A 23,080-nucleotide genomic window follows, 5' to 3' on the forward strand; every position below is an offset into this window, starting at 1 on the left:
GCATCCACTCTGTGTCCCAGGAACACTGCCTCATTCCCCAGGAAAGTGCACTTACTCCTCTTGAGCCGGAACCCTGCCCTCTCCAATCTCTGTAGTACCTCTCTCAGAGTGCTCAGATGCTCCTGGTTGGTTCTTCCTGTCACCAGAATGTCATCCAGATAGATGGAAACATGTGGAATCCCTTGCAGTACACCTTCGATTGTCCTCTGGAAGATAGCTGGACTAGATGAGACACCAAACAGTAAGCGGTTATATGTAAACAAGCCATTGTGTGTATTTATGGTGGCATACTTCTTTGATTCGTCATCCAGTGTAATCTGCAAGTAGGCATGACTCATATACAACTTTGTGAATTTCTTTCCTCCAGCCAGTTTTGCAAAGAGATCCTCTGTTTTGGGAATAGGATACTGCTCTAGTTTGGACACCCGATTGACTGTCAATTTATAGTCTCCACAGAGTCTTACCGAATTGTCCGGTTTTAAAACAGGTACTATGGGAGCTGCCCATTCTGAACATTTCACTGGCTCCAGTATGTTCTCTCTCAATAGACGGTCAAGCTCAGCCTCTACCTTTGGCTTCATGGCATAAGGCACAGGTCGTTGTTTAAAAAACCTTGGAGGTGCCTCCTTGTCTACATAAATCTTAGCTGGGGGGCCATTAAATGTGCCAAGTTCCTCCTTGAACACATTCTCATGTTCACTCAACATTTCTTGCAAAGTCAACTGTTTGCCCACATCTATTTGATGTACTGCTCCCCAGTCTAATTTAAGTTCTTTTATCCAGCCCCGACCTAACAGGTTTGGTCTGGTACCCGATACTGTAACTACAGGTAGCTGTTCCACTGTGTCCCTGTGTTGCACAGTTACCTTAGCTGTACCTAATGTCACTACTCGTTCACCTGTATATGTTTTAAGATGCAGGGAGCAAGGCTTTAACTCTGGAACTTTTGTACGGTTCCACAATTTTGAGTACTCTGCCTTGTTCATTATGGTCACACCGCACCCTGTATCCACTTCAAAGTTCACCTTAGAATCATTTACTGTCAGTTGCAATATGATAGGAGCCACTTTTGGAATGTTCTCTAACATGCCATACATTATGAACATGTCCTCTTCTTCCTCAGCTTCCCCGCTGATGTGGTGTGCTCCATGCTTTTTCACTTCTCTCCCTTGGTTTTGCTGTCCTCCTCCTTTTGGTTTGGATTCCTCCACAGGTGATTTCACCCTGCAAGCTCATTTTATGTGTCCTTGTTTCCCACACTTGTAGCACTTTTCCTCCAGAAACCGGCATTCACTCGCCAGGTGATCGCCCTTGCATCTATAACATGCCTTCACATGCTCACGTTGTGGTTTCTGATTCATGTTCAACTTGTGCACAACAACCTGACCTGCAACTTGCGTAGCATTAGCCCTGTCTGAACCCTGTATTTCTTTTACATCTCGGTTCGCTGTCTCTATGGCTTGAGCAAGTTCCAATGCTTTTTCATAAGTAAGCCCACTCTTGGATAATAATCTGCGCTGCATTCGGTCGTCCATTATTCCGCAAACTAGCCTATCTCTCAGCATTTCCTTCAGGTTGTTCCCATAATTGCAATCTTGTGCCAATTTACGCAACACCGCTACATAGTCCATTACATTCTCTTCCTCTTTCCTGTTCCTTGAATTAAACTTGAACCGCTGTACAATCTCACTAGGCTTAGGGTTGAAATGTTCTTTTAGCACAGCCACTAATTCAACAAATGATTTGTCTTCAGGCTTTTCAGGACTGAGCAGGTTCTTCATCAAACTGTAGGTTTGGCTTCCCACTGAACTAAGCAGAATGGCTTTCCTTTTTCCAGCATCATTTATTTCATTTGCTTCGAAAAAATAACCCAACACTTCACAGTATTCCTCCAAAGTTTGTGCTTGAATATCAAAAGCGGAGACCGTTCCTACCGTGGCAGCCATGCTCTCTTCCAACTGGTAGCTAACTGCAGCTCGTGATTTTGTTGTTTAAACGTCCTGGCAGACTTCTCTTATTCAGGGTCCTGTTTTACCTCGTTGCCAAATGTGATAAATCCATGTAGTGAGACAAGGAACTCGAAGAGGCGAGGTAGGAGGATTAAGACGAGTACTTTATTGAACGACTGCGAGACAACCAGGCAGGCCTGCTTCCAGGCATTGCACCCTTTGCTGACCTTAGCAGGAAGCTAACCCCTGACCTTAACAGGAAGCAACCCCTGACCTCAGCAGCAGCAGTGGCTACAGCACCACCTGGTGGATAACCTTAATCATAACATCCCAGATTACTATAGAGGCCCACCGGAAATTGCAGGCTGCCTGATCCAGCTTGATTGGGCGGGCATCCCGCCAATCAGATGTAAATGAGGCCCAGCAGTTAAAATGGATCCAGCCTCACAATGATGACATCAAACGGGCTACCCCTCACCCCACCTTCGCCTGTCCGAAACCCACTCCTAGTTCAAATTACCCCTCATGTCATTAAAATTCCTTTTCCAAGATACTTTTCAAACTGCTCCCAAAGATCCAAAACTCGGCTGCCCGTGTCCTAACTTGCACCAAGTCCCGTTCGCCCATCACCCCTGTGCTCGCTGACTTACATTGGCTCCTGGTTAAGCAGCGCCTTGATTTCAAAATTCTCATCCTTGTTTTCAAATCCCTCCATGGCCTCGCCCCTGCCTGTCTCTGTAATCTCCTTCAGCCCCACAACCCCCGAGATATCTGCGCTCCTCTAATTCTGCCCTCTTGAGGATCCCTGATTATAATCGCTCAATCTTTGATAGCCGCGTCTTCTGTTGCCTAGGCCCTAAGCTCTGGAATTCCCTCCGTAAACCTCTCCGCCTCGCTACCTCTCTTTCCTCCTTTAAGACGCTCTATAAAACCTACCTTTTTGACCAAGCTTTTGGTCATCTGCCCTAATTTCTCTTTATGAGGCTCAGTGTTAATTTTTTTTGTCTTATAATACTCCTGTGAAATGCCTTGGGACGTTTTACTACGTTAAAGGTGCTATATTAATACAAGTTGTTGTTGTTGTTGTTGGAACAAGAACTTCTGTGATGGAAATTCCTCAAAGTCTTAGGTGTACTAGATTTCATGGACTGTCCACCAACAGCTGTAAAACACCAAGCACAATGGTATTGCAAACTGAAATAGACAGAATATAATTAAAGTAACTGACTGGTACATTCAGAGTTTGGAGAGAAGCTTGATGAATGCTGTCATACCTACAGATAGTGTTTGACAACATCCCACCTTAATGATTTTCATGTGTTGAATGAAGACGATAAATCATCAAAAAACAAAGAAGAAAACAACCCGAGGAGAAAAAAAAGTATTTCTAATGAGACTCACAGGTTGCAGTTGTTACTGGGAGATTGTCAAGCAGATCAAGCTGAATAATAAAAGAGAAATGAAAAGGAATAATTCTGTTACAAGAGTATAAAAGGAGAGAACAATGGACTTTGTGGCCTCATTTCCTAGACTACCTAATATAAAACAACACAGATGTTTTATTATTATTCACAGAATTAAATCTTCTGAAGGCCAAACTATCCCTAGGTGGATGACTATAACCTGTGAGGCAAAAGCCTGATATGAAGCAACGCTTGTCAAGTTAATATTCAATCAATTTTATTAGCTGACGGAAATAGCTCAGAAGTTAACAGTTACTCATTATCTGGGGTCCTGAATGTGTTGGAGAGCAGAGCTTGAGATTTGAGAAACCGAGTTAAGGGCTAACAGCTGCTCTGAACTGAACTATTCCAGGAAATTTCAATGTGTGGAGTGTCAAAACAACAACAATTATCGTTAAAAAGCGGATCAGTGTTGATTTGACTGTGTAATGGGGTTGGGAGGAGATCTTATTTATTGTTCTGGGTTATTTTTCGCTCTTTATTTCTCATTTATTACTTTTGCCCAGCTTAGCACTTTTGTCTTTTTCTGTAGTTGGATCTTGTCCTTTTCTTTTTGCTTTTTTTCCACTTTCATTTTACACTGAATTTCATGACTATTGTGTAGAGAAGAGTTAGTTGCCTGTACAGGTCCGTGGGTTCTTGTACAACGCTGTTATTTCCTAATTATAAACCAGAAGGGGAAATGCAAAGGCAAAACTGTGGAAAAATGACAAATTCTTGATTAAAAGAGAAGAAATGCAGTTCCTGAATTTCCTTGGGGGTTCTGCTGGGCGTCTATGGCTACTCCAGCAGGAGTCCAGTGGAACCCATTATAAATGGCAGGGACCCAGTTGTGCCAGATTCCCTGCCGATTCTGGGATTTCCCAGTGGGCCCAGAGGCGGAACCTCTTCCCATCCTGATTCTGGGATCTCCTGGTCAGCTTTATAATGGACAATGTATCAATTTACACCAGAATTGCACCTTATTTGAATGAAGCCAATAGAAATGACGGGTAGGTTATCTTCATGCCTTGTCAAACCACAAACTGGTTGAGTTCACAGGCTTTTCCTGAAACATCAACTTTGACAAGGGTGATTAAAAAATTCTTTTCTCAGTGGTGCTTTTAAATGATTCTGCAAACTGCGTTTCAGCAGGGACATCTTTGTCTTCCCACCATGCTGTCATGGAACCCTTACCATGGGGTTCACTGGCCATTCCCCAATATGCCTTAAAATGGAGGCAGAACAGGAATAGGAGGAAGAAGAAATGAGTGAGGCATACAGGACAAGGTTACACCTTTTCTCAGTTCTCTTATCTGGAAGGAGGCGAGCATGCCAGGGGATCTCAGAGATGCCGTAATTGTGACCATCTTCAAGAAAGGTGACAAGTCCGATTGCAGTAATTACAGAGGAGTTTCCCTGCTGTCTGCCACAGGGAAAGTCATCACAAGAATCCTCCTCAATCGCCTTCTCCCAGTGGCCGAAGGGCTCCTCCCAGAGTCGCAATGCAGATTCCTCCCACTAAGGGGCACAATGGACATGATCTTCACCGCACGTCAATTACAAGAGAAATGCAGGGAACAGCACCAACCGCTGTACATGGCCTTCTTTGATCTGACAAAGGCCTTTGACACTGTCAATCATGAGGAATTATGGAGCGTCCTCCTCAAATTCGGCTGCCCTCAAAAGTCTGTCACCATCCTCCGCCTGCTTCACGATGACATGCAAGCCGTGATCCTGACCAACGGTTCCACCACAGATCCAATTCATGTATGAACCAGGGCCAAGCAAGGCTGTGTCATCACACCAACGCTCTTCTCGATCTTCCTTGCTGCAATGCTCCATCTCACCCTCAGTAAGCTCCCCGCTGGAGTGGAGCTGATTTACAGAACAAACGGGAAACTGTTCAACCTCCGTCGCCTCCAATCCAGATCCAAGGTCGTCCCATCCTCTGTCGTCGAATTACAGTATGCAGATGACGCTTGCATCTGCACTCACTCGGAGGTCGAACTCCAAACCATCATCAGCACCTTCACCGAAGCATACGAGAGCATGGGCCTTACACTGAACATCCGTAAGACAAAGGTCCTCTACCAACCTGCCCCCGCCACACAGTACTGCCCCCCGATTATCAAAATCCACAACAAGGCCTTGGACAACGTGGACCACTTTCCACACCTCGGGAGCCTACTGTCAACAAGGGCAGACGTCGACGACTAAGTCCAACACCACCTTCAGTGTGCCAGTGCAGCCTTCGGTCGCCTGAGGAAGAGAGTGTTTGAAGACCAGGACCTCAAACCCGGCACAAAGCTCATGGTCTACAGAGCAGCAGTGATACCTGCCCTGCTGTATGCCTCAGAGAAACGGACCATCAAATCAATCAAACCAATTTCAGTACCCGGTCCCTGCTTTCTCCCCATACCCCTTGATCCCTTTAGCCTTAAGAAATATATCCAACTCCTTCTTAAATATATTTAATGAATTGGCCTCTACTGCCTTCTGTGGTAGAGGATTCCACAGGTTCACCACTCTCTGGGTGAAGAAATTCCTCCTCATCTCTGTCCTAAATGGCCTACCCCTTATCCTTAGACTGTGACCCCTGGTTCTGGACTCCCCGATCATCGGGAACATCCTTCCTGCATCTAGTCTATCCAGTCCTGTCAGAATTTTATAAGTTTCAATAAGATCCCCCCTCATTCTTCTAAACTCCAGCGAGTACAAGCCCAATCATCCCAATCTCTCCTCATACGTCATTCCTGCCATCCCAGGTATCAGCCTGGTGAATCTTCGCTGAACTCCTTCCATGGCAAGAACATCCTTCCTCAGATAAGGCGGCCAAAACTGCACACAATACTCAAGATGTGGTCTCACCAAGGCCCTGTACAACTGCAGCAAGACATCCAGCGTCAGTGTTCTTGCTCAGGCCAACATCCCCAGCACCAAAGCTTTGACCACGCTCGATCAGCTACGATGGACAGGTCACATTGTCAGCATGCCCGATACGAGACTCCCAAAATTAGCACTCTACTCGGAGCTCCGGCACAGCAAGAGGGCCCCAGGTGGGCAGAGGAAACACTTCAAGGACACCCTTAAAGCCTCCTTGAAAAAGTGCAACATCCCCACCGACACCTGGGAATCCCTGGCCCAAGACCGCACAAAGTGGAGGAGAAGCATCCGGGAAGGCGCCGAACACCTCGAGTCTCTTCGCCGGGAGCAAGCGGAAGCCAAGCGCAGGCAGCGCAAGGAGCGCACGTCTACCCAAGCACCCCACCCACCCGCCCCTTCAACCACCGTCTGCCCCACCTGTGACAGAGACTGTAGGTCCTGCACTGGACTCATCAGTCACCTGAGAACTCATTTTTAATGTGGAAGCAGGTCATCCTCAGTTCTGAGGGACTGCCTAAGAAGAGACACCAGAAGAGAAGTAGACCAACCTGGAGATAGCCTTCCACCAGACTTTACACACCACACAAATTCCTTGAAAATGTATCAGAAGACATCTGCTTAAGGAGACAATGGTTGATTAAGGAGATACAGAAAGAACTGTGTGTGTCATTGCAAACTTACCTCCAAACCACCTCTCAAATACAAAAACCAAAGGACAGCCATATCTTGAAACATTGGGATTTCAAATGGTTTTACTGCACACATATACATTTACAACCAATGCTTCTTTTCCCACCGTGCCTACATCTTGTTGCCCCTCTGTGCTGTTCATTATCCTATCCTGGTGCAACACCGAGGTGATAACTGAGGATCAGGGCGCCAATGCTCTGTGGCTGCCTTGTGGTATCATGATCCTCTTGGGACCAAGCTAAGACTTGTCTAAAGGCTTTTGAGTCTCAGGAGGTCTCTTCAGTAAGCTATACCACTGTTGCAGGTGCATAAGAACATAAGAACATAAGAAATAGGAGCAGGAGTAGGCCAATCGGCCCCTCGAGCCTGCTCCACCATTCAATAAGATCATGGCTGATCTGATCCTAACCTCAAATCTTCTATCGCTGTGCATCCACCCGAACCCATGTGATCTCCCGGGAGAGGCGAAAAACCAGATAAAGACCCAATGGCCAATTTGGGAGAAAAAAATCTGGGAAATTCCTCTCCGACCCATCTATGCGATCGAAATTCTTCAAGGAGATCACTCTGTCCCTATATTTTCTACAGTACTTACCTTCTGTAAAGGCGATCTCCACCCCAGCCAGGAACAGGAATAAAACCATCTCCTGAAATCTAACACAGAATTAGAACACAGTAGGAGCAGAACCAGGCTACACGGCCCCTGGGCCCACTCCACTACCCACAGGGCCATGACCATTCCGAACCTAGACTCATGTCCAATTTCCTGCCCGCTCCCCGTAACCCTTAATTACCTTTACTTCTAGGAAACTATCTATTTCTGTTTTAAATTTATTTAATGATGTAGCTTCCACAGCTTTCTGGGGCAGCAAATTCCACAAACCTACCACCCTCTGAGTGAAGAAGTTTCTCCTCATCTCAGTTTTGAAAGAGCAGCCCCTTATTTTAAGATTATGCCCCCTAGTTCTAGTTTCACCCATCATTGGGAACATCCTCACCACATCCACCCGATCAAGCCCCTTCACAATCTTATATGTTTCAATTAGGTCTGCTTTCCTTTGATCAGTAGTCACTCAGACCCAGGACCCATGTGGCAAGGCTAGCATTTGCTTTCATGATGCTCTTCTTTTTCCTGATGACAAGCATGGAAGGCTTGGTCCTGTCTCCTGCCACCAACATGAGCAGGCATCTGAGGGGGTTGGCTAGAAAGGTAATATGAACTGTCATCAGGAAAAAGAGCATCATGAAAGCAAATGCTAGCCTTGCCACATGGGTCCTGGGTCTGAGTGACTACTGATCAAAGGAAAGCAGACCTAATGGCAAATCCTGCAGCCCCTAAGAACCAGCTTCCATTGTTCTCTCTGAAAAGTCCCCCAAAACTGAAGGCCAGTGGTCAAAGCATTCACTTTGGATGTACAGACGAACCCACTTAATTGCAACTGCTCGAGAAAACCTCGTGGATTGCAATAAAACAAGAGTTTCTATAAAGCGGGAAGCAACAAAAATCAAGGCTGACCTGGTGCATAACAACATTTATTTACCTAAATTTCTTACAGAATCTTAAAAAGGTGACTATAGTTTAGCATCTTAAAAATTAAAGAAAAATGCTTATGTCTCGTGAGTTTTTTAATGCTGCGAAGAGTTTGGTGTTTTTTTTGATGGAGATCAGAAGTCATCAAACTTCACACTTTTCCTTCCAGTGCATAAAATTCATCAAACGTTTCACTGTCTTTTGACTTGATAAATTGAAGAAGAATGTACCTCTTTAACTTTGGGAATTTTCAGTTCTGGCACATCTTCATTTACATCCTCTGCAGCCTCTGTTTCTGAATCTTTCAGCGAAGAAACGATTTCTGCATCAGTCATCTCCCTGCAGATGTCAGGGTCATCATCCATGGAAACAACTAGATTGAACACTCAAACCGCCGAGAATCCCTTCCTCGACCTCCTCAACTTCACCTGGGTCATTGTGTTCCCCACTAGAAACCAAACCGCTGTTTCTAAAGCTGTTACTGATGCAGCTGGGAGTCACTGCATTCCAAGCTTTACTAGATCAATGCATAACATCCAACATGTGATAGTTCCTCATAACCTTGCATCCACTTGCTCGCGCAACGACAAGTCACCGTGCTTTTTTAGTTGAGCCATCTTCAAAAGCAATTCAACTTCCACATAAAACTAGTAAACATTAGAGATGACTGGAAACCAGGTCAAGCTGGTTTTGAGACATGTTGAGCAATGAATCCAATCAGATTGACACGTAAAAGTCTCAGGTTCAAAGGTGAAAAGTCTTGTTATTTTAGCGTACCACACTTGCATATCTGCAGGAATTGCAATTGCAGGCTGCAAAGGAACAACACAACAAGAAATGAATGCTGTAGATTTGAGATGGAGCAAAAAGGAGCAGCGTCATCAATAGGCAGAGGAAAAGGAGAGACAGCACTAATGATTTCTTCACACTGGTGCAGAAGCCATATGAACAGCAAGTCCAGTAAGTGAGGATACAGTTCAATTATTCCATAACTTGGGAGGCAATAATTTTTTTAATCCAATTTTCAAATCAAACTTTAAAACAAAGGATAACATAGTTTTATCTGAGCCTTTGAACTATTACCAAACCACCGTAAATGGAACAAAGGTGTTTGGGCTGAACAGCTGCGACCAAAACTTAATGATAAAGTGCTGACCACATTTTCTCGTGTTGATTTGATGGAGAGTATGGACTAAGATATCGCTCCTGTGAAGCGTCTTGGGAAGTTTTACTACGTTAAAGGCGCTATATAAAAACACACAGGCAGAAGTTTAAGAAGTCACAAAAAGTTCCCCATGGTCCTTTTGTGAATCAGTCATAGAAGTAAAAGTTATTTGGAAACTGTGGCTGCAAGGGGAGAATTTAACTGATTATAATAGTGTGTCAGGGGGGTCTTTGCCCTCCTGCAGACCTGGCAGCCATTCTGCAACCTCAGACCTTCTTTCCCCGAACAGAAATGATAATGATGATAGCTGCCCTTTTAAGCTTTTCCTGGTCTATAAATTCTGCAGCAACATTACTTTTTCCAGCCTCCCCACCCACCCCGGTCAAACAAAGTGTTTGGCACTGTAAAATCTGTGTGTTATATTGCAAATTATTACACAGACTACAAGAGTAAACTTTAACAGGACTTTACTATTCGAAGGTCAGGGCGAATCTGCCCAATCACTCATTACACAGCACTTATATACCGGTGTGGTCACCACCGGTATTACAGTATACCGCAGCCAAGATAAAGTAGTTCAACACCTAAAATAGTTCTCTTAAAGGTAGAATGGTTACATACACTACAATCCTCCCTTTTTAGCTTACAACATACTTATTCCCCATTAAACATAACATCATAACATATATCCAACTTCATGTAAAAACAGTTCACAGATGTAGTCTCTGCAGAAAACAGTTCACAGATTCGGTCTCTGCGGAAAACAGTTCACAGATTCAGTCTCTGCGGAAAACAGTTCACAGATTCAGTCTCTGTGGAGGCGCCTCCTGTGCTTCTTGACTCGGTCCGGACAACGCCTCGGTGGTGTAGCAGTTCCCTGTGGTGTAGTCGGTTCACGTTGCTGGGGTGACTCATCCAATAGTCCTTCACTGGACTTAACAGCTTGAACTTCCGTCACTTCTGAACCAGCATTGCTGACTTCTAAAAGCTTGAGTACCTTGGGAAGTTTTTCTACTTCCAAACTGATTTGGCTCCGTTCGGAGGGACCACGTGCGTGATCTGGTAGAGGTGATAATGGTTCAGATGGGTCATCTTCTTCTGTTTCGTCTTTTCCTTCCCTGCTTCTTGGAGACTCTCTGTACTCCGCTGCCAGCCGCATGCACAGTTCCTCCTCCTCTTTCTCCTGTTGCCTTAGCAGCGCCACCATCTCCTGGTGTTTCTTAGACTTTTTGTGATTCTTCAGGGTTTTTGCACTTCGGAAGATTTCCCCACAAGCTGGGCAGAACAGGTCATCGTTATATTCGGTGTCGTTCAACAGGACATGGTAATAATCGGTGTCGTCCTGAGCTAGGCCAGCGAGAGGGTCTTTTATTTCCTCCATGCCCAACTGGACGTTAGCCAGCTTTTGTTCCAAGTCCAGACATCTCTCCTGAAGAGACTGCTTCATGTGTTCAGCTTCCTCCAGCTTTTTCTGGGCTTCCTGCAAGTCTTTTATTAATGACCTCATTCGTGATTTCAATGCTTCCACTTCATTCGGAGATTGATTGATCGTACTATTCAATCCCTCTACTGGAGCAGCTGTTTCAGCATTTTGTTGTTCGACATTGACGTGAGTCAGCGTAATTTTGGCATCCAAGGGTTGCTCTGCTGCCATCTTCGCAGTCTGTGTTGCAACCTCAGCTATTTCAATAACTTTTGAGAGCTCCGAACCCCTTTCCTTTGAAGATTGAAGCTCGTGTTCAAATTGTTCCCATTGCAGAGTCTTGTCCCTCAGCATATGAAGGAGTTGGCTGACCGTTAACTCTTCTGACCTCAGACGTTTCCCAGTAGCTGCAGGGCTGTTTGTAACCTTGCCCTGGGGCTCCTTTGCTGCTTTTACTTCGCCATCATCCGCAGCCTCCACCATTCGAATTTCCACAAATGAATCGTCCGGTGATGCTGCACCCAACTTCAGTAGGAGCTCGGAATTCATGGCGACCAAATCAGCCTTTTCTGCCTGCAACCTGCTAACAAGCACCTTCAGTTGCTGAACATCTTGCTCCACCAGATTAGAGCACGCACCTTCAGAAACCGAATCAGCTTTGATTCGTTTGGCCTCCTTGCCCCGACGGTTTGTGTGCTCCTGCTCCATTTTCTACATCAGCTGCTTCTGTTGTCTTTCCAGATTCTCCCACTCTGTGTCCAAGAACGTTTTCATTGCTTTTATCTCTTGCTCAAGACGGCGACTCAATTGTTCTAATTGCTGTTGTAATTTGAAATGGAGTTGAGTTCGAGCCCGGTGTTCCTCAGAATTGTGCATGTCTGTAAACTGGACAGACTCAGAATTCTCTGTCAAACTATGTTGTTGTTGTTCAGTGGAATTCTGTTATGAAACTTTGTTCTCCTCTGAAGCATAAGCATTTATGCACTCCTTCGTTTTTCCAACATTAGTCTGCAAGTCCATTTTAGACTTGTCTTTCGCACCTGGGCTGGTCTTATCGTCATCAGTTTCAGAGTCTGAGCTGATTGTCTTCACCGAGTTCTCACTCGTTATTGCTTTTAGGTAGTGCCATTCCATGTTTATTTCCCTGATCCACTCCCATCCCAGAAGTGGTGGACCTCCCTCAGGTAGTACATATAAGTCCATTCCTTGGTGTTCTTTGCCCTTGTCTCTCACCTTGACTTTTATCTTCCCGATGGGGTATACTTTATGCCCCGTGTATGTCTGCAATACGATCTTGGTATCTCTCAAGGGTATATGTGAGAATAGCCGGTTGTAATCCCTTCGATTTATGACTGATAGGGCTGATTCTGTGTCCAATTCCATTTTCACTTGGACTCTGGCTATTTTTAGCATGACCCAGATAGTTTGTAGGTCAGCTTCCTTACTCACATTATGAATTCTCAGACTACCCAGTTCCTGGCCGTTTGGGTCTGAATCCGAATTCTGTTCATCCGAACTCTTCTCAGCCACCTTGTGTACCTTGCTGTACTTTTCCTGCGGTGACTTTTTTTTGTTGCTGGTCTTCTTTCCTGACCGGCATACTTTAGCTATGTGAGCAAGCTTGCCACATTTTCTACATTCTTGGTTTTTAAACCAGCATTGGTTCTGGTCGTGTGTTGTCTTCCCACAACGATAACATTTCGTTGTACCCGAAGTCATTTGATCCACGCTGAGTACCGTTGCCTCCAGCTGCATTTCTGCAGTGCCTCTCGCTGCGGCTTTGTGCGATGCTGCAATAAGGACAGCCTTATCAAGTGTAAGATCGTTCTCTTCTAGCAGTCGCTTTTGTGTTCCTTCCTTCGACAACCCGCACACGAACTTGTCTCTCAATGCCTCTGTCAGATTTTCCCCAAACTGACAGTATTTCGCTAGTCTACGCAGTTCAACCAAGTATTCTGCGTTGCTTTCCTCTTTCCGTTGCGTTCTCGCATAAAATTTGAATCGTTCCGCCAACATCAGCGGTGTGGGGTTCAAATGATCCTTCAGGACAGCAACAATATTAGTGAAAGTCTGATCCGCCGGTTTAGCTGGTGATAGAAGATGCTTCAATAGCCCGTATGTCTTCGTCCCCATTGAGTTTAGTAAGGTTAGAGCTTTAACATCATCTGCTATTTTATTGGCCTCACAATATATCTCGATGCGTTCTACATACGTGGCCCAATCTTCCACCTCGGAATCGAAATCGTTGATGTTACCATGCTTAGGCATCTTCACTATCTTTCTGAGAAACAACAACGAATTTGTTCGTTACTTTTTTTTTCAAAAATGGCGGTTTCCCGCGCTTGTCTTCTTCCCCGCCCACTTTCAAAATGGCGGTTTCCCGCTCCTGTCTTCTTCCCCGCCTACTGGCGGCTTCCCGCGTTTCTTCCCCTGGCGGGAGGGGTAAGCTTTCCCTCGGGCGACGACCGCTGGCTTTCGGGGTTCGCAGCCTGCATGCCGGCTTCAGTGCGTTCCTTGTTCCCTTTTCTCGGCAGGGCAACCGGCGCTGGGGACAACCCGTTGGTGGCGAACAGTTCCAGCCACTGGGCAGAATCTCGCTCGGTCTCCCTCGCTCGGTCCCGTTCCCCCTCGCTCGGGCTCTGTCTCTCCCGCTCGCTCGGGCTCTGTCTCTCCCTCAGCGGCTTCCAATCGCGCCTCCCAGCCCTCTCGCAGTCTGGTCCTTTCCTCCCCCAGCTGCAGCTGAGTTCTCCGCGGTTTTATTTATTTATTATTTTTTTATTTCTTCCCGCGCCTTACGATCCCGGTCGCAGCGCCTCGCGGCCTCGGTAGCTGCCCGGCCTGTTTCGCCGGTCGCGGTCGAGCTGTCTCATGACGCTGTTGAGTCGCCCAGCCCGCTTGTAGCCCGGTCTCTCACACCGGCTGCGTTCCCGCTTGTAGCCCGGTCTCTCACACCGGCTGCGTTCCCGCTTGTACCGCGGCTTCCGTGCCCTACGCTGCCCCAGTCTCAGCGTCTCTGGCCCCGACTTCTGTCCGGCTCCTTTCCCCCGACCGTGGTCGAGTTCACCGCCCTTATCCTCCGTTTCTTTTTATTTCCCCCCTACTCACAGTCAACGTGGCCGACTTGCTTCTCGTGGCTGATCGGCTCACTCACCACCATGACAGAAGGGACGATCACTGCCTGTTGCTGATGGAAGGCTTCGTGTCTGAATTCTTCCTTCTTCCTTGCTCTGCAGACTCGAGTCTTCTCTCAGCAGAACGACGAGGGCGGATGCCTCTTCTCGACGCTCGTTAACTGCTTCGGATGTATCGCTGCCGCAGGGTAAGATCGAACTCGTCGCCACTGTAAAATCTGTGTGTTATATTGCAAATTATTACACAGACTACAAGAGTAAACTTTAACAGGACTTTACTATTCGAAGGTCAGGGCGAATCTGCCCAATCACTCATTACACAGCACTTATATACCGGTGTGGTCACCACCGGTATTACAGTATACCGCAGCCAAGATAAAGTAGTGCAACACCTAAAATAGTTCTCTTAAAGGTAGAACGGTTACATACACTACAGACACCTGGAGTTCACCCACAATATTATGATTAAGTTGATCCTGGAAATTACACAAAATCAACATTGATCATGATGGCTTCTGCTCTGCTTGGAAAATGCAGACTAATTACCCTGGGATTAGGGTCTTATGACAGTTAGAGTGTAATTGAAATATAACTTGAGAAGTATCTCTTATTGTGATATAATAGAAGCATTGATATTATCACAGTTTCTGACTCTTGACTCTCACCAGCTCAATTGGTAGCTCATAAGAAGGTCACAAGAAAAGAATTGAAAAGGCAATTTTTTAAAAGGTCTCAACCAAGTAGTCCTCCCAGAAAAGCCAGAGCCAAACCTCCCCCATAGAGAGGAGCCATCTCTTCAATTGATTCACTACTACCGTGTTCCTAAATTAACATGTTTTCCTTCAGGTGACTAAAGCATACCATTTTACTTAACAATTCAAAGGGAAACATTACACATGAATGCTGAAAATTATTTAGAATCGCGTCACAATTTATTTAATAACAGTTGATTTCCTGCAGCATTTCTCATGGGCCATAATAAAAATAATGACCTTAAAAAGAAAAACTGCAAATGCTGGAAACCTGAAATAAAAACAGACAAGCTGGAAATATGCAGCAGGTCAGTCAGCATCTGTGAAGAGAAATGTTAGGTTACAAGATTTCAACTGTATAGAGTATCAGCAACAGCATGTAGAGAATGCAAGGATAGCCCAGTGCCAGCTGTAAGAGACACTAATGCCACAGTCATACTCGAGACTTCCATATCTGGCACTGTGTTAACCGTGCTCCCTATATATTGTACTCAATTACTAAAAAAAATTGTAACACTGTTCTAGTTCATTTTCAGAGTTCACTTTTATGTGTACAGTGATGTATAATGTTTCACTTTGAATTATTAAGTATGTTTTAGTCACACAAAAACATCACAACCTTTCCTTTTTTCTGATGCTGACTGACCAGCTCTGTCTTTCCAGCATTTTCTGTTTTGTGTGTCTGTTTCACTTCCACACTCAAATTCCTTCTGTCTCTCTTTGTCCAGTCTATTTTGCACTCTTTCTATGTTTCTTGGCTCTCTATTATTGTTGTCTCTTTTTATCTTTCTGTTTGTCTCGTTCGGGTAGATTTTAACTTTCACTGTGGAAAATCGTTGGTAGTGGTAGCCCTTTATTAACCTCGCCCGATCTTCTGTTCCAAAGTCAATGGAAAGGAAACTCCAGCGAGGTGTGTATCGGGCGGCCGATCAGCTATCACCAGTTCTCCGCCTGGCGGTGAAAGTTAAAATCTACTCCCTTCACTCACACTTTGTGGTTCTCCCCTTCCCTCTGCCTCCTCTCCTTTCATATATCTGTCATTGGCTCTGTATGCCATTTACATGTGTACCTTTTACTTTTTTTAAAGCAGGGGGTATGCACAAAATGGCAGGGAATAAGTCAAAGGGCGGATTTGCAACTGCACAGGACGAAGCTGGGGTAGGGCAGGGAGAGTTGTTCTGTGAGCTGTTCAACATACAAGCGAGAGAGAAGCTGAGGCACTCACCTGAATTGTAAGGGAATAGGGTGCTTAGGCCTGGAGGGAGTGGAAAACTGGAGCTTGCACTAGTGCCCTGTGATGGATGTGTAGCCATGGTGGATTCTGTTGGATCCGTGGTTCAGTGGATATGCTATTATTAAATAATCACACGGATGCTGTACATTAACAATAAACAGGTCTTTACTGGAGGAGGGTAGTCTCTAGACTGGGGGTACAGAGGCATGCGCAAAGCTTATATACCAGTGTGGTCACTGCCGGTACTACAGTAGACAGGAGCTGTAAAAGTAGTTCTGACTTAAAGGCACATACACTACAATTCCTCCCCTTTTAGATTAGTAATACCCCTAATATTCAAATAACAATTAACATTTCAACATGTACATTAAACAACAAAAGTCCATTTATAGATTCAGTCTTTGGGGCGGCTTCCTGACCCTTTCGAGATAGCGCCTTTCCGGAGGTTCTTGTTCTTGGTGCAGAGGCGATTCTGACCCCTTTTCATCGGGTAGTTCATCGGGTTCCACTGCTACTGGGTCTGAAGTAGATGCTACCGGTATGTCGGGTTCATCCCCAGGTACTCGAGACATGGGGTTGACACGTTCCTGTGACGCTAAGATCTGATCGACGTGGCGTCTCACAATGTTCTCCCCGACATCCACTGTGTACATTAATGGCCCGTGCCTTGTACATATCATTCCGGGTTGCCATTTCTCTGTTCGATAGTCACGGGCCAAGACTGGTTGCCCTACATTGAAGCTCCTTGTCGGCTTCTCATTGATGTGCTGGAATTGTTTGTCCTCAACATTTCTTCGCACATTTCGTCTGAGCAAGTCCAGATGAGATCTCAACCTTCAGTTAAAGAACATCATGGCCAGGGTCTGGTTGGTAACTGCATGTGTCGCGTTTCGGTAGGCTAATAAGAAATTGTCCATCTTATGCTGTAGTGGAATTTCATCATCGCACATGCCTTTATCGCCTTCTTAAAGGTTTGTACGAACCTCTCAGCCAATCCATTTGTGGCTGGATGATACGGGGCGGATGTGTAATGCCTTACCCCATTCCTTTTCATAAATTTTTGGAACTCGTCAGACACAAACTGTGGTCCATTATCAGAGCAAATCTGCTCTGGCAAACCGTTTCTGGCAAGTATGGTCTGTAGGACTGCAATCATTTTCTCTGTAGTGGTTGAAGACATTTTTATCACCTCAGGCCACTTTGAATGAGCATCCACTGCTATTAAGAACATTGAGTCCATGAATGGACCAGCAAAATCAATATGCACCCGTTGCCATGGAGAGGAGGGCCACTCCCATGGGTGTAGAGGGGCATGTGGTGGTGTATTTTGGACCTTCTGGCATCCTAAGCAGCTCTTGGTTAGGTCTTCGATTTGTTGATCGATTCCCGGCCACCACACATAAGCCCTAGCAAGGCTTTTCATTTTCACTCCCCCCAGATGACCTTCATGTAGTTCATTTAGCACTCTCTCCCTTAACTTGGGTGGAATCACCACTCTGGATCCACACATCACTGCCCCTGGCATACTGACAGCTGTTATCTTCTGGATGAGAATGCTGGCAACAGTGAGTCGCCATGTGTTGGCCATCCCCTCACCGTCAATTCATATACCCGCGACAGCGTCGGATCAGTGGGGGTCTCCTTCTCTATAGCCGCGTTTGTTACTGACAATCGTTCAATTATTGATGAATAAAATATCTCGATAGGGTCCACTGCTGGTGCTTCCTCCACAGTAGGCAGTGGCAGGCGCGATAGCCCATCAGCGTTCCCATGCTGTTTTGTGCCTTTATATTCTATTTCATATTGATTTGCCCCTAGAAACAGGGACCATCTTTGTAACCGCTGTGCAGTCATCACTGGAACGCCCTTCTTAGGATTAAAGATGGAAACAAGTGGTTGGTGGTCAGCCAGCAAGGTGAACTTCTGCCCATGCAGATAGTGGTTGAATTTTTTTACTCCCCATACTAGGCTGAGGGCCTCCCTGTCAATCTGGGCATAGTTGCGCTTGGCTGAGGTTAGTGACCGAGACGCAAAGGCTACTGGCCTCTCCAACCCGTCTGGGAATTTGTGCGACAGCACCGCTCCAATACCATAGGGTGATGCATCACATGCCAAACGAATTGGTGGTGCTGGGTTGAAATGGGCCAACACCTCTTTTGATGTGATCAATTCTTTACACTCTGGAAAGCTCGTCTACATTCGTCATCCCACTTCCATGGTACCCCTGTTTGCAGTAGGGTGTTCAGCGGGTGTAATACCGTAGACAAATTTGGTAAGAACTTGTGGTAGTAGTTTACCAGCCCGAGGAATGACCTCAGTTGTGACACATTTTCCGGTGCTGGAGCCTTGACTACTGCCTCAATCTTGTCAGGGGACTTATGTAACCCCTCTTCATCGATGACGTGGCCACAATACGAGATCTGTTTCTGGAAAAACTCGCACTTGTGGCAATTAGCTCGTAGCCCATACTCCTTTAATCTGGTGAGCACCTTCTCCAAGTTGGCGAGGTGATCACTGTCATTTTTGCCCGTGACCAAGATGTCGTCCAAATAACACTGGGTCCCTGGAATCCCTTGCAGGACCTGATCCATCGCCCTTTGCCAGATAGCCGGAGCCGAGGCTACTCCAAACACCAGCCGCTGGAATTGATAGAGACCTTTATGAGTGTTGATCGTGAGGTATTGTTTCGAAGCTTCTTCTACCTCCATTTGCAAGTACGCCTGGGCTAGATCAATTTTGGTGAAGCGTTTACCTCCAGATAGCGAGGCGAAAATATCCTCAATTCGTGGAAGCGGATATTGTGCCATGTGAAGGATTGGGTTCACTGTCACCTTAAAATCCCCACAGATGCGGACCTTCTTTGGTTCCCCAGGCGTATTACTCAACGACCTCTTCATTACAGGAATGATGGGTGCAGCCCACTTGCTCCAGTCCACTTTGGACAGTACTCCTGAACGTTCCAACCCTTCCAGCTCTGCTTCAACAGCTTGTCTGATCGCATAAGGCACTTGTCTGGCCTTCAGAAACTTTGGGCTTGCATTTTCCTCTATTTTAATCATTGCTGTTATTCCTTTTAGTGTTCCTAGTCCCTCCTGGAACACATCTTTTGCGTCAGTTAGCATTTTTGACAGTCGTCCAGGTGTGACGTCATCATCCTTTTTGGCCTCAACCTTCAGTGCCTGTATGGAATGCCAATCTAATTGTATCTTCCGGATCCATTCACGTCCTAGCAGTGGTGGTCCTCCATTTGGCAATACATATATATCCATTTTAGGTATTTCCTGGTCTTTATATGTCACTTTCACCCTTATTTTTCCTTTGGGGTAGACTTTTTGCCCCGTATATGTCTTCAAGATAATCTCTGTAGCTTTCAAGGGTATGTGTGAAAATAGCCGCTTGTAGTCTCTTTGATTTATGACTGTTAGAGCTGACCCTGTGTCCAATTCCATTTTCACTTGGACTCCGTCTATCTTGAGTGTAACCCAGATAGTCTGGTGATCCTCCATTTCTGTTACCTTATGTAGTTTCAGACAACCCAGCGCCTTGCTTCCGGAGTCTGTGTCACTTTTCTGTTCGTCTGAACCACTGTCCATCACCTGGTGTACCTTTTTGTACTTCTCCTGTGGAGATTTCTTACTGTTGGTTTTCTTCCCAGACCTGCAGACTCTTGCTATGTGTCCTGCTTTCCCACACTGTCTGCACACTTGGTCCTTGAACCAACAATCTTTCTGGTCATGTGTTGTTCTGCCGCAGCGATAGCACTTCCCTGTTCCATAGGACATTTCATTGGTGCCATATTCTTGCGGTCTCCGTTGTATCTCTGCAGCGCCCCTTGCGGCTGCTTTGTGTGATACTGCCATACTGAAAGCTTTGTCCAGCGTAAGGTCCTTTTCTGATAGAAGTTGTTTCTGGGTTCCTTCACTTTGTAGCCCACACACAAACTTGTCCCTTAACGTATCTGCTAGTCCCGCTCCAAACTGGCAGTGTTTCGATAGCTTGCACAGTTCCATTAGGTACTCAGCATTGCTTTCGTCTTTGTGTTGGTTCCTTTTATGGAACTTAAATCGTTCTGCTATCAGCAGCGGCGTGGGGTTTAAGTGGTCCTGTAGGATTTCTACTATGCTTTCAAAATTCTTGTTTACCGGCTTCTCTGGGGTTATTAGATTTCGCAGTAACCCATAAGTTTTTGCACGCGTGGAATTTAACAGAACCAGTGCTTTATTAGCATCTGGCACTTCATGCGCCCTGCAGTACACCTCAATACGTTCCACATATGTCGCCCAATCTTCGACTTCATTGTCGAACGTAGAGATACTGCCACTCTTCGGCATCCTTGGGTGTGAGTTAACTGTCACAAATGGCGCCTCCCGCGCTTCCCCTTCTTCTCCGCTGGCACAAAATGGCATCGCCCGTGCTTTCCTTCCTTCCCGCGCTCGCCCTTCTTCTCCGCTGCGGCTTCTAAAAATGTCGCCTCCCGCGCTCTTCCTTCTTCTCCGCGGCTCAATGGCGTCTCCCCTTTCTTCGCCCCGCGGACACTGTTCAGCCCGTGAGCCCTGGCTGTGCTCTGCGCATTCTTCTTTTTATATTTTTTGGCGCCGCTCAGTCTAGAACCCGGCTGTTTCTTTACCCTCTCTCTCTCCGGTTTGTTTTCTTTTTCTCGATGCCGCTTGGTGTTCAAACCCCGGCTGCGCCCTGCGCTCTTCACCCTCTGTCTTACCCCATCGACGCTGCTCGGCTTTCTCTCCGCCATCAGTCGGCTCCAGCCGCCGCTGCTCGGGAATGGTCTGCGCTGGACCTGTCGTCGGTCTCTTACTGCTCGTCGTGGCTGGGGAACCAAGCCCGGCTCTCCACAGCCTCCCCTGCGAAGTTGAATCTCTGCCTGACTGCTGGGCGGTTGCTCGTGGTCGACACCCGTGTTCCTGGCAACGACTATTTTTTTTTTATGTTGCAGGTAGATTCGAGTCGACACTCGTCGCCATTGTTGGATCCGTGGTTCAGTGGATATGCTATTATTAAATAATCACACGGATGCTGTACATTAACAATAAACAGGTCTTTACTGGAGGAGGGTAGTCTCTAGACTGGGGGTACAGAGGCATGCGCAAAGCGGTGTGGTCACTGCCGGTACTACAGTATACAGGAGCTGTAAAAGTAGTTCTGACTTAAAGGCACATACACTACAGATTCCGTTGCTGGTCTGACCAGTACTGGCACACTCATAAATCACTGCAATATATGTGGCTCAGAAAGAAATGAGAGAAGTGGCCCAGGGAGAGAATGGGGCCTCGGTACCAGGGCCAGAGGGCATTACTTTGAGCCTGGAGGGAGTGGGATTCAAGGCTTGGAGAGGCAGAGGAACCAAGCCCTGAATGGGAAGGGATGGGGAGGGGGTGGAGCTCAAGCTGGAGCTGTGAGCACAGCAAGGCCTTAGATTCAAAGAAGCCTGAGGAAGTAGAGTTGGGGTTTTTGCCTATGGGAGTGGAGCAGGAGCCTTTATCTGAAGCTGTAAAGGAGGTGAGGACCCATCACAGCCCAAGGACATCGCTGCAGGAGTTCCTCAGGGCAGTCCTAGGCCAACCAGCTTCAGCTGCTTCATCAATGATCTTCCCTCCATCATAAGGTCAGAAGTGGGGATGTTCGCTGATGACTGCACAGTGTTCAGTGCCATTCACAACTCTTCAGATAATGAAGCAGTCCATGCCCGCATGCAGCAAGACCTGGATGACATTTAGGCTTGGTCTGATAAGTGACAGGTAACATTCGCGCCACACAAGTGCCAGGAAATGACTATCTCCAACAAATGAGCGTCTAACCACTGCCTCTTGACATTCAATGGCATTGCCATCGCCGAATCCCCCACCATCAACATCCTGGGGGTCACCATTGACCAGAAACTTAACTGGATCAGCCACATAAACACTGTGGCAACAAGAACAGGTCAAAGGCTGGGTATTCTGCGGCAAGTGTCTCATCTCCTGACTCCCCAAAGCCTTTCCACTATCTACAAGACACAAGTAAGGAGTGTGATGGAATACTCTCCACTTGCCTGGATGAGAGCAGCTCCAACAACACTCAAGAGGTTCGACACCATCCAAGACAAAGCAGCCCGCTTGATTAGCACCCCATCCACCACCTTAAGCATTCATTCCCTCCACCACTGGCGTACCGTGACTACAGTGTGTACCGTCTACAAGATGCACTGCAGCAATTCGGCAAGGCTTCTTCGGCAGCACCTCCCAAACCCGTGACCTCTACCACCTAGAAGGGCAAGGGCAACAGGCACACAGGAACACCGCCACCTCCAAGTTCCCCTCCAAGTCACAGACCATCCTGACTTGGAAATATATCGCCGATCCTTCATTGTCGCTGGGTCAAAATCCTGGAACTCCCTCCCTAACAGCACTGTGGGAGTACCTTCACCACACGGAATTTCTTTTGGTGGAATGTAACTGGTCATATTTTTATAGTTCAATCAGAAAGTTGAGACGTGATTAATCAATTCGCAAGCAAGAAAATTATCGCACGTGCTTTTGGTCACTATAGACATGGAGACGGCAAAAAAATTGATTGATAGACAGATAAGTAATTTACTTCAAAAATCTTTAAACTTTATACAGTATGTAAATTAAGTTTACTTACTTATAGCTGTGGTAATTAATCTAAAATTGACAATCTACAAATACTCAGGAATACGCTATGTACAGAAGCAAACAAGTTGTTTGACTCTACAATTGCACAATTTAACTTCTTTTTGGAAAATGCTGCTCTCCTGTTATGGGGAAGCAGAAGGTTTTCACCATTCAGACTGATATTATCCATAATTTATGTATAGTGATTTCACCTTTCTGCTGGGAAGACCAGCCTATACTATAAATGA

Source organism: Somniosus microcephalus, chromosome 5 (genome assembly GCF_052327205.1).
Source record: "Somniosus microcephalus isolate GS21.2 chromosome 5, FLI_Smic_1.0, whole genome shotgun sequence".
Taxonomy (NCBI): Eukaryota; Metazoa; Chordata; class Chondrichthyes; order Squaliformes; family Somniosidae; genus Somniosus; species Somniosus microcephalus.